Source organism: Oncorhynchus gorbuscha, unplaced genomic scaffold, assembly GCF_021184085.1.
Source record: "Oncorhynchus gorbuscha isolate QuinsamMale2020 ecotype Even-year unplaced genomic scaffold, OgorEven_v1.0 Un_scaffold_694, whole genome shotgun sequence".
In the NCBI taxonomy this organism is placed as follows: Eukaryota; Metazoa; Chordata; class Actinopteri; order Salmoniformes; family Salmonidae; genus Oncorhynchus; species Oncorhynchus gorbuscha.
In genome coordinates this window covers 162,456-175,571 of record NW_025745768.1, presented here as the reverse complement: position 1 = coordinate 175,571, position 13,116 = coordinate 162,456, and positions in this window count along the sequence as shown.

Below are 13,116 nucleotides of genomic sequence, written 5' to 3'. Positions count from 1 at the left end.
CTGTTAAACCTAACCCTAAAGGACTGTTAACCTAACCCTAAAGGACTGTTAACCCTAACCCTAAAGGACTGTTAACCTAACCCTAAAGGACTGTTAAACCTAACCCTAAAGGACTGTTAACCTAACCCTAAAGGACTGTTAAACCTAACCCTAAAGGACTGTTAAACCTAACCCTAAAGGACTGTTAACCCTGTTAACCCCCTAAAGGACTGTTAAACCTAACCCTAAAGGACTGTTAACCTAACCCTAAAGGACTGTTAAACCTAACCCTAAAGGACTGTTAAACCTAACCCTAAAGGACTGTTAAACCTAACCCTAAAGGACTGTTAAACCTAACCCTAAAGGACTGTTAAACCTAACCCTAAAGGACTGTTAACCCTAAAGGACTGTTAAACCTAACCCTAAAGGACTGTTAACCCTAAAGGACTGTTAACCCTAACCCTAAAGGACTGTTAAACCTAACCCTAAAGGACTGTTAAACCTAACCCTAAAGGACTGTTAAACCTAACCCTAAAGGACTGTTAACCCTAACCCTAAAGGACTGTTAAACCTAACCCTAAAGGACTGTTAACCCTAACCCTAAAGGACTGTTAACCCTAACCCTAAAGGACTGTTAAACCTAACCCTAAAGGACTGTTAAACCTAACCCTAAAGGACTGTTAAACCTAACCCTAAAGGACTGTTAAACCTAACCCTAAAGGACTGTTAAACCTAACCCTAAAGGACTGTTAAACCTAACCCTAAAGGACTGTTAAACCTAACCCTAAAGGACTGTTAAACCTAACCCTAAAGGACTGTTAAACCTAACCCTAAAGGACTGTTAACCCTAAAGGACTGTTAACCCTAAAGGACTGTTAACCCTAAAGGACTGTTAACCCTAACCCTAAAGGACTGTTAAACCTAACCCTAAAGGACTGTTAAACCTAACCCTAAAGGACTGTTAAACCTAACCCTAAAGGACTGTTAAACCTAACCCTAAAGGACTGTTAAACCTAACCCTAAAGGACTGTTAACCCTAACCCTAAAGGACTGTTAAACCTAACCCTAAAGGACTGTTAAACCTAACCCTAAAGGACTGTTAAACCTAACCCTAAAGGACTGTTAAACCTAACCCTAAAGGACTGTTAACCCTAACCCTAAAGGACTGTTAAACCTAACCCTAAAGGACTGTTAAACCTAACCCTAAAGGACTGTTAAACCTAACCCTAAAGGACTGTTAAACCTAACCCTAAAGGACTGTTAAACCTAACCCTAAAGGACTGTTAAACCTAACCCTAAAGGACTGTTAAACCTAACCCTAAAGGACTGTTAAACCTAACCCTAAAGGACTGTTAAACCTAACCCTAAAGGACTGTTAAACCTAATCCTAAAGGACTGTTAAACCTAATCCTAAAGGACTGTTAAACCTAACCCTAAAGGACTGTTAAACCTAACCCTAAAGGACTGTTAAACCTAACCCTAAAGGACTGTTAAACCTAACCCTAAAGGACTGTTAACCCTAAAGGACTGTTAACCCTAACCCTAAAGGACTGTTAAACCTAACCCTAAAGGACTGTTAAACCTAACCCTAAAGGACTGTTAAACCTAACCCTAAAGGACTGTTAAACCTAACCCTAAAGGACTGTTAAACCTAACCCTAAAGGACTGTTAACCCTAACCCTAAAGGACTGTTAAACCTAACCCTAAAGGACTGTTAAACCTAACCCTAAAGGACTGTTAAACCTAACCCTAAAGGACTGTTAAACCTAACCCTAAAGGACTGTTAAACCTAACCCTAAAGGACTGTTAAACCTAACCCTAAAGGACTGTTAAACCTAACCCTAAAGGACTGTTAAACCTAACCCTAAAGGACTGTTAAACCTAACCCTAAAGGACTGTTAACCCTAAAGGACTGTTAACCCTAAAGGACTGTTAACCCTAACCCTAAAGGACTGTTAACCCTAACCCTAAAGGACTGTTAACCCTAACCCTAAAGGACTGTTAAACCTAACCCTAAAGGACTGTTAACCCTAAAGGACTGTTAACCCTAAAGGACTGTTAACCCTAACCCTAAAGGACTGTTAACCCTAAAGGACTGTTAACCCTAACCCTAAAGGACTGTTAACCCTAAAGGACTGTTAACCTAACCCTAAAGGACTGTTAACCCTAAAGGACTGTTAACCCTAAAGGACTGTTAAACCTAACCCTAAAGGACTGTTAAACCTAACCCTAAAGGACTGTTAACCCTAACCCTAAAGGACTGTTAAACCTAACCCTAAAGGACTGTTAACCTAAAAAGGACTGTTAAACCTAACCCTAAAGGACTGTTAACCCTAAAGGACTGTTAACCCTAAAGGACTGTTAACCCTAACCCTAAAGGACTGTTAACCCTAAAGGACTGTTAACCCTAAAGGACTGTTAACCCTAAAGGACTGTTAACCCTAACCCTAAAGGACTGTTAACCCTAAAGGACTGTTAACCCTAACCCTAAAGGACTGTTAACCCTAACCCTAAAGGACTGTTAACCCTAACCCTAAAGGACTGTTAACCCTAACCCTAAAGGACTGTTAACCCTAACCCTAAAGGACTGTTAACCCTAACCCTAAAGGACTGTTAACCCTAAAGGACTGTTAACCCTAAAGGACTGTTAACCCTAAAGGACTGTTAACCCTAAAGGACTGTTAACCCTAACCCTAAAGGACTGTTAACCCTAACCCTAAAGGACTGTTAACCCTAAAGGACTGTTAACCCTAACCCTAAAGGACTGTTAACCCTAAAGGACTGTTAACCCTAACCCTAAAGGACTGTTAACCCTAAAGGACTGTTAACCCTAACCCTAAAGGACTGTTAACCCTAACCCTAAAGGACTGTTAACCCTAACCCTAAAGGACTGTTAACCCTAACCCTAAAGGACTGTTAAACCTAACCCTAAAGGACTGTTAACCCTAACCCTAAAGGACTGTTAAACCTAACCCTAAAGGACTGTTAACCCTAACCCTAAAGGACTGTTAACCCTAACCCTAAAGGACTGTTAACCCTAACCCTAAAGGACTGTTAAACCTAACCCTAAAGGACTGTTAACCCTAAAGGACTGTTAACCCTAACCCTAAAGGACTGTTAACCCCCTAAAGGACTGTTAACCCTAACCCTAAAGGACTGTTAACCCCCTAAAGGACTGTTAACCCTAAAGGACTGTTAACCTAAAGGACTGTTAACCCTAACCCTAAAGGACTGTTAACCTAACCCTAAAGGACTGTTAAACCTAACCCTAAAGGACTGTTAACCCTAACCCTAAAGGACTGTTAAACCTAACCCTAAAGGACTGTTAAACCTAACCCTAAAGGACTGTTAACCTAACCCTAAAGGACTGTTAAACCTAACCCTAAAGGACTGTTAAACCTAACCCTAAAGGACTGTTAACCTAACCCTAAAGGACTGTTAAACCTAACCCTAAAGGACTGTTAAACCTAACCCTAAAGGACTGTTAACCCTAACCCTAAAGGACTGTTAACCCTAACCCTAAAGGACTGTTAACCCTAACCCTAAAGGACTGTTAACCCTAACCCTAAAGGACTGTTAAACCTAACCCTAAAGGACTGTTAACCCTAACCCTAAAGGACTGTTAACCCTAACCCTAAAGGACTGTTAACCCTAACCCTAAAGGACTGTTAACCCTAACCCTAAAGGACTGTTAACCCTAACCCTAAAGGACTGTTAACCCTAACCCTAAAGGACTGTTAACCCTAACCCTAAAGGACTGTTAACCCTAACCCTAAAGGACTGTTAACCCTAACCCTAAAGGACTGTTAACCCCCTAAAGGACTGTTAACCTAACCCTAAAGGACTGTTAAACCTAACCTAACCCTAAAGGACTGTTAACCCCCTAAAGGACTGTTAACCCTAACCCTAAAGGACTGTTAACCCTAACCCTAAAGGACTGTTAACCCTAACCCTAAAGGACTGTTAACCCTAACCCTAAAGGACTGTTAACCCTAACCCTAAAGGACTGTTAACCCTAAAGGACTGTTAACCCTAACCCTAAAGGACTGTTAACCCTAACCCTAAAGGACTGTTAACCCTAACCCTAAAGGACTGTTAACCCTAACCCTAAAGGACTGTTAACCCTAACCCTAAAGGACTGTTAACCCTAACCCTAAAGGACTGTTAACCCTAACCCTAAAGGACTGTTAACCCTAACCCTAAAGGACTGTTAACCCTAACCCTAAAGGACTGTTAACCCTAACCCTAAAGGACTGTTAACCCTAAAGGACTGTTAACCCTAACCCTAAAGGACTGTTAACCCTAACCCTAAAGGACTGTTAACCCTAACCCTAAAGGACTGTTAACCCTAACCCTAAAGGACTGTTAACCCTAACCCTAAAGGACTGTTAACCCTAACCCTAAAGGACTGTTAACCCTAACCCTAAAGGACTGTTAACCCTAACCCTAAAGGACTGTTAACCCCCTAAAGGACTGTTAACCCTAACCCTAAAGGACTGTTAACCCTAACCCTAAAGGACTGTTAACCCTAACCCTAAAGGACTGTTAACCCTAACCCTAAAGGACTGTTAACCCTAACCCTAAAGGACTGTTAACCCTAACCCTAAAGGACTGTTAACCCTAACCCTAAAGGACTGTTAACCCTAACCCTAAAGGACTGTTAACCCTAACCCTAAAGGACTGTTAACCCTAAAGGACTGTTAACCCTAACCCTAAAGGACTGTTAACCCTAACTGTTAACCCTAAAAAGGACTGTTAACCCTAACCCTAAAGGACTGTTAACCCTAACCCTAAAGGACTGTTAACCCTAACCCTAAAGGACTGTTAACCCTAACCCTAAAGGACTGTTAACCCTAACCCTAAAGGACTGTTAACCCTAACCCTAAAGGACTGTTAACCTAACCCTAAAGGACTGTTAACCCTAACCCTAAAGGACTGTTAACCCTAACCCTAAAGGACTGTTAACCCTAACCCTAAAGGACTGTTAACCCTAACCCTAAAGGACTGTTAACCCTAACCCTAAAGGACTGTTAACCCTAAAGGACTGTTAACCCTAACCCTAAAGGACTGTTAACCCTAAAGGACTGTTAACCCTAACCCTAAAGGACTGTTAACCCTAAAGGACTGTTAACCCTAACCCTAAAGGACTGTTAACCCTAACCCTAAAGGACTGTTAACCCTAAAGGACTGTTAACCCTAACCCTAAAGGACTGTTAAACCTAACCCTAAAGGACTGTTAACCCTAACCCTAAAGGACTGTTAACCCTAACCCTAAAGGACTGTTAACCCTAACCCTAAAGGACTGTTAGAGAGGTGGAGAGCATTCAGAAAAGTAGGGAGCCTGAGCCAAGGTTATTGACTGAGTTAGTTAAGGAAGTATTTCATTCACATGTTTATAGATACACTGAGAAGATGTAAAATGGTCAGTCATTTCAGTTGTCTCACTATTCCAACATTTAGGGATGCTGTGGTCCTTACAGAAATGAAATAACATTCAAGGAGGTAGGAATCACAAAAACAACGCTCCACATTAACATTTCAGTTACTTCAATAGGAGTTCTTTGGCACAACTATTTCTAGTTTCTAAACAGACATATAATTTTGTTCTTATTCTATATGTCAGTGGGCTTGATATTGATAACAGATTGCCGAATTGAAATGTAAGCTTTTATTGCCCTCTAGTGTTAGAAGTGACCCCTCACAGTGCCTTAGACCGCTGCGCCACTCGGGAGCAAAGGCTACGTTTAGACAACAACAAAAAATCAACTAGTTGGTCTTTTGAACAATCAGATCAGCTCTGAAAAATATCTGCCGTGAAAAGATCTGATGTTATTGGTCAAAATACCAAATAATGGAAACTATGTTAGAATTGGGCTGCCTATACAATTGGGCAGCCCAATACAAATTACAGTACAAGTGAACAGTTTGGACACACCTACTCATTCAAGGGTTTTTCCTTATTTTGACTTTGATTTTCTCCAACAGTCTTGAATGAGTTCCAACATTAGCTGAGCACTTGTTGGCTGCTATTCCTTCACTCTGCAGTCCAACTCATCCCAATCCATCTCATTTGGGTTGAGGTCGGGTGATTGTGGAGGCCAGGTCATCTGATGCAATACTTCATCACTCTCCATCTAAGTCAAACAGCCCTTACACAGCCTGGAGGTGTTTTGGTTCATTGTCCTGTTGAAAAACAAATTATAGTCCCACTACGCGCAAACCAGATGGGATGGAGTATCACTGCGGAATGCTGTGGTAGCCATGCTGGTTACGTGTGCCTTGAATTCTAAATAAATCACTGACAGTGTCACCAGCAAAGCACCCCCGCACCATCACACCTCCTCCTCCATGCTTCACAGTGGAAACCACAGATGCGGAGATCATCCGTTCACATATGAGTCTCACAAAGACACGGCGGTTGGAACCAAAAATCTCAAATTTGGACTCATCAGATCAAAGGACATATTTCCACCGGTCTAATGTCCATTGCTCATGTTTCTTGGCCAAAGCAAGGCTTTGAGATGTGTCTGTTACTTGAACTCTGTGAAGCATTTATTGGGCTGCAATTGCTGAAGCTGGTAACTTGAACTTATCCTCTGCAGCAGAGGGAACTCTGGGTCTTCCTTTTCTGTTGCCGTCCTCATGAGAGCCAGTTTCATCATACCTACTCATTCAAGGGCTGACCGACCTTCATGTCTTAAAGTCGTTTCTCTTTGTTTATTTGAGCTGTTCTTCAAATCATATGGAATTGGTATTTTACCAAATATCTTCTGTATACCACCCCTACCTTGTCACAACACAACTGATTGGCTCAAACGCATTAAGAAGGAAAGAAATTCCACAAATGAACTTTTAACAAGGCACACGTGTTAACTACCTCATGAAGCTGGTTGAGAGAATGCGAAGTGTGTGCAAAGCTGTCATCAAGGAAAAAGGTGGTTACTTTGAAGAATCTCAAATATAAAATATATTTTGATTTGTTTAACACTTTTTTGGTTAATACATGATTCCATATTTGTTATTTCATAGATATGATGTCTTTACTATTATTCTACTATATAGAAAATAGTCCAAATAAATAAAACCCTTAAAAGAGTAGGTGTGTCCAAACTTTTGACTGGTACTGTACATATGAGCCTAGTTCAAATCTAATCCCTGACTTCCTCTCTAGGACCATTTCACTGTAAAATCAACCCCCTACTACCACTTCATCCATGATTTATTTCTTTGTAAGGTTTATTTGACAGCGACAACATACATCTCATAAGAAACGTGACACATTGTACTAGAGTTATTTAAAATGACCTCAGGCAGTTGAACAAAACAGGGGAACAAAGAATGTAATAGATGTAAGCACATGAATGGATGTCAAGTATTGACTGGAGTTGCTTGAGACAAATCTATTTCCCTTTTCTAGTTGGCCAATTCTCTCGTGTTGCGTGGTGTTCTATACCTTTTCCACTCTATTGAGCTGAGCAGAGCCGAACCAAGCTGACCTGCACTCTCCTGGTTAAGCATCCACTATAGATGCAGGAACTGTGCTGGAAAGAACAATGTGAAAAGAAAATATCAGCGTCAGCACAGTACGATTCTGGTCTGGTCGGTCCTTTAATGCGAAAGGGTACTAGAAAGGTTATCTGCCCTATAAGGAACATGACATGTTCTATCCTCTCCAGCAGATGATGCTGTTGTGTCTGTAGTACACCACCCTACAAGGGAGAGGTTGTAGTTCAACCTCCCCTTCCTGTTAAAGTACTGGAGAATGTATTTTCAAACCAGTTTAATTCGCATCTGTCATCTAATAAGGTTTTCTAGTCTGGCTTTTTGGTGCTGTGGCTGGTACTTGCACAGCACCGAAACAACTCTGGTTAAAGTTACCACCGACATACTGATAGCTGCTGGTTCTGGATCTCCCTTCATCCTCGTCCTCTTAGATCTCAGTTCTGCTTTAGACTCCATAGAACACATCATCCTCCTGCAGCGTCTCAGAGAGCACACTGCTGTCGCTTGAACAGCTCTAAAACAGCTCCTACCTCTCCAATAGGAAGCAATATATCACTGTTGGAGAGTCCAGGTCAGAGGAATCTGCAGTCACATGTGGCATCCCACAAGGGTCAGTGCTGGGGCCTATCCTGTTTTTAATTTATATGCTCCCTCTCGGCCAAATCCTCAGTGATTATAACATCAACTTCTACTGCTTCATTGACGATACCCTAAAATGTGTGGATTTGGCTATTTCAGTCACACCTGTTGCTGACAGGTGTATAAAATCGAGCACACCACCATGCAATCTCCTTAGACAATCATTGTCAGTAGAATTGCCCATACCGATGAGCTCAGTGACTTTCAACGTGGCACCGTCATAGGATGTCATCTTTCCAACGAGTCAGTTCGTCAAATTTCTGCCCTGCTAGAGCTCCCCCAGTCAACTGTAAGTGCTGTTATTGTGAACATCTAGGAGCAATAACAGCTCAGCCGCAAAGTGGTAGGCCACACAAATCAAATCAAATTATATTTGTCACATACACATGGTTAGCAGATGTTAATGTGAGTGTAGCGAAATGCTTGTGTTTCTAGTTCCGATAAGCTCACATAACGGGCCTGCCAAGTGCTGAAGTGCATAGCGCGTAAAAATTGTCTGTCCTCAGTTGAAACACTCACTATCGAGTTCCAAACTGCCTCTGGAAACAATGTCAGCACAACAACTGTTTGTCGGGAGCTTCATGAAATGGAATTCCAAGGCCTAGCAGTGGCACACAAAACAGATCAACATGCGCAATGCCAAGCTGGACTGGTGTAAAGCTCGCCGCCATTGGACTCTGGAGCAGTGAAATGGGTTCTCTGTAGTGATGAATCAGGTTTCACCATCTGACGATCCAACGGACTAATCTGAGTTTTACGTATGCCAGGAGAACGCTTCTGCCCCAATGCATAATGCCAAATGTAAAGTTTGGTGGATCATCAATAATGGTCTGGATTTTTCATGGTTCAGGCTAGGCCCCTTAGTTCAAGTGAAGGGAAATCTTAACGCTACAGCATACAATGACATTCTAGATGATTCTGTGCTTCCAACTTTGTGGCAACAGTTTGGCCCTTGTCTATTTCAGCATTACAATGCCCACTTGCACAATGCGAGGTCCATGCAGAAATGGGTTTGTCGAGATTGGTGTGGAGGAACTTGACTGGCTTACACAGAGCCCTGACCTCAACCCCATCGAACACTTTTTGGGATGAATTGGAACGCCGACTGCGAGCCAGGCCTAATCGCCCAACATCAATGCCTGACCTCACTAATGCTCTTGTGGTTGAATGCAAGCAAGTCCCCACAGCAATGTTCCAACATCTAGTGGAAAGCCTTCCCAGAAGAGTAGAGGCTGTTATAGCAGCAAAGTGGGGACCAACTCCATATTAATTCTCATTATTTTGGAATGAGATGTTCGACAAGCAGGTGTCCACATATGTTTGGCCATGCAGTGTATATTAACACAAAACCAGACACCATCTCTGCCCTAGGACTAATCATCAGCTGCCTAGAGCAAATCAGGGCATGAATGATAGAGAACTTCTTCCAGTTGAACAGTAGCAAGACGGGAGCTATGCTCATTGAGACACCGAAGCAGGTCACCAGTGCTGGAAACATCTGCCCTACAATCAATGACCAGGTCATCAACCTGTCCTCTGTCATCTCCAACCTAGGAATCAAGTTTGATCCTTCTCTGTCCTTCGATGCCCACATAAAACATCATATTTTTTCATCTTAAAAACATTGCCCGAGTCATACCATCATTCCTGCAGCCAGATGCAGGGAAACCCATCCATGCCTTCATCTTCTCTCGGAACGACTACAGTAATGAGCTGTTTGTGGGTCTGACAGGCAAATCCCTACAGAGGCTCCAACTAATCCAGAACAGTGCTGCCAGGATCAGAAGAAGTCAGACCACATCACCTCGATCCTGGCCCAACTCCACTGACTACTGTCTAACTACAGCATTGACTTCAAAATTATCTTTCTTGTATTTAAAGCCTTGAATGGATTGAGCCCCACCTACATCAGCGACCTCATCTCAATCAGCGAGCCACCTCGCACTCTCCACTAAAACCACTCCCTACTTGCTTCAAGTCCCCAAGACATGTCTCCGAACTATGGGAGACCGAGCCTTCTGCTCTGTGGTTCTTCTCCCTGAGCATCTGAGAGCCCCTCCATCCCTAAGAACCTTTAAAACAGGCCTTAAAACCAACTTCTACAGACTGTTTTTTTCATAGTCCTAGTCCCAATCTAAAAATGGATTTAGTACCAAGCCCACTATTGCTATTTGACCTGCCTTAATTCTAAATGTATGTTATTTTAATTCTATATATAATTGAGCTTTGCGATAACACTGTAATGAAAAGTGCTATACAACAGTAATGTATTATTATTAGTATGGTCCAGTGTTTCCCAACTCTGGTCCTGGAGTATCCCCAACAGCACCCATTTTTGGTTTTGCCCCGGACAAAAACACCAGATTCAACTTGTCACGGGCTTGATGAATCAGATGTGTTTGTCAAGGGCCATATCAAAGAAATGTACTGTTGGGGGTACTGGAGGACTGGAGTTGGGAAACACTGCGTGTAGTCTACTCTAGTCATTCCACTCTGTGAAATCATCTGCAAACAGTTGTATTTGTAGGTACAGTTTCACACAGACCCGCACACAAACACACAAACACGTTTCACCTGATTTTAATGTGTCATTTCGGTGACAATTTGAGGAGACAGTAACTTTTCCGGTGGCTGAATCATTGATGTTTTATTGATCTTGAATTTGTTTTATGAATAGAAAGCTTTCAAAATCCTTCCATTGAGTTGCTGTACATTGAATATACTAGCCTTCCTGCTACCATGCAGGCTGTTTACAGAGGATGTTTTGTCTTTCTCCCTCTGAGGTGTGGCCGTTTCCTACAAACACACACACGCACGCACACACACACACACACACACACACACACACACACACACACACACACACACACACACACACACACACACACACACACACACACACACACACACACACACACACACACACACACACACACACACACACACACACACACACACACACACACACACACACACACACACACACACACAAAGCCACAGTTCCTGCTGTATCCGGCCTGATCTGAGGTTGCTCCAAACCACCACTAACAGAACACACACACTATAGCAGCATTTCCCAAACTCGGTCCTGAGTTTTGCCGTAACACTACACAGCTGATTCAAATTATCAAAGATTTAGTTTATTTTATTTCACCATTATTTAACCAGGTAGGCCAGATAAGAACAAGTTGTCATTTACAACTGCTACCTGGCCAAGATAAAGCAAAGCAGTACGACAACAACAACACAGTGATACACATGGAATAAACAAACATACAGTCAATAACACAGTAGAAAAGTCTATATACAGCGTGTGCAAATGAGGTAGGAAAAGGGAGATAAGGCAATAAATAGGCCAGAGTAGCGAAATAATTACAATTGAGCAAATTAACACTGGTAGATGATGTGGAAGTAGAAATACTGGTGTGCAAAAGAGAGAAAAAAAGAAAAAAAGTAAATAAAAACAATATGGGGATGAGGTAGGTAGTTGGATGGGCTATTTACAGATGGGCTATGTACAGCGGCAGTGATCGGTAAGCTGCTCAGATATGTCTCTAACTTCAGCGGTTTTTGCAATTCATTCCGGTCATTGGCAGCAGAGAACTGGAAGGAAAGGCGGCCAAAGAGGTGTTGGCTTTGGGGATGACAAGTGAGATATACCTGCTGGAGCGCGTGCTACGGGTGGGTGTTGTTATGGTAACCAGTGAGTTGAGATAAAGCAAAGCTTTACCTAGCAAAGACTTATAGATGACCTGGAGCCAGTGGGCCTGGCGAGGAACATGTAGCGAGTGCCAGCCAACGAGAGCGTACAGGTCGCAGTGGTGGGTGGTATATGGGGCTTTGATGACAAAACAGATGGCACTGTGATAGACTGCATCCAGTTTGCTGAGTAGAGTGTTGGAGGCTATTTGGTAAATCACCGAAGTTGAGGATTGGTAGGATAGTCAGTTTTACGAGGGTATGTTTGGCAGCATGAGTGAAGGAGGCTTTGTTGTAAAATAGGAAACCGATTCTAGATGTAATTTTGGATTGGAGATGCTTAATGTGAGTCTGGAAGGAGATTTTACAGTCTAGCCAGACACCTAGGTATTTGTAGTTGTCCACATATTCTAAATCAGAACCGTCGAGGGTAGTGATGATAGCCGGGCAGGCAGCGATCAGTTGAAGAGCATGCATTTAGTTTAACTAGCATTTAAACACATTTTTAAACAATAACACGATTCGCCTCTCTCTCTCTCTCTCTCTCTCTCTCTCTCTCTCTCTCTCTCTCTCTCTCTCTCTCTCTCTCTCTCTCTCTCTCTCTCTCTCTCTCTCTCTCTCTCGACATGCTTGTTGAAGGTACAGTGTTGCCAACGCAGCTAATACCACAGTCAATTAGATTACAATAATGAAATTTTCTCTCTGGTCAGTCAACTCTCAGTCACATTAGATACTGAGTGTACAAAACATTAGGAATTGCTCCTTCCATGACGTAGACTGACTGGGTGAATCCAGGTGAAAGCTATGATCCTTATTTATGTCACTTGATAAATCCACTTCAATCAGTGTAGATGAAGGGGAGGAGAGAGGTCAAAGAAGGGTTTTTAAGCTTTGAGACAATTGAGACATGGATTGCGTATGTGTGCCATGGGCAAGACAAAAGATCTAAGTGCCTTTGAACAGGGTATGGTAGTAGGTGCCAGGTGCACTGATTTGAGTGTGTCAAGAACAGCAACACTGCTGGGTTTTTTCACACCCAACAGTTTCCCGTGTATATCAAGAACGTCCAGCCAACTTGACACAACAATTGGAGTCAGCACTAGCGTCAACATGGGCCAGCATCCCTGTGGAATGTTTCCGGCACCTTGTAGAGTTGAGGCTGTTCTGAGGGCAAAAGGGGGTGAAGATATTTTGTCTTGCCCATAGCACACAATCCATGTCTCAATTGTGTCAAGGCTTAAAAATTCTTGTTGACCTGTGTGAAGAGAATGGCGCCGATGGGGGTGGCTGCCGTTT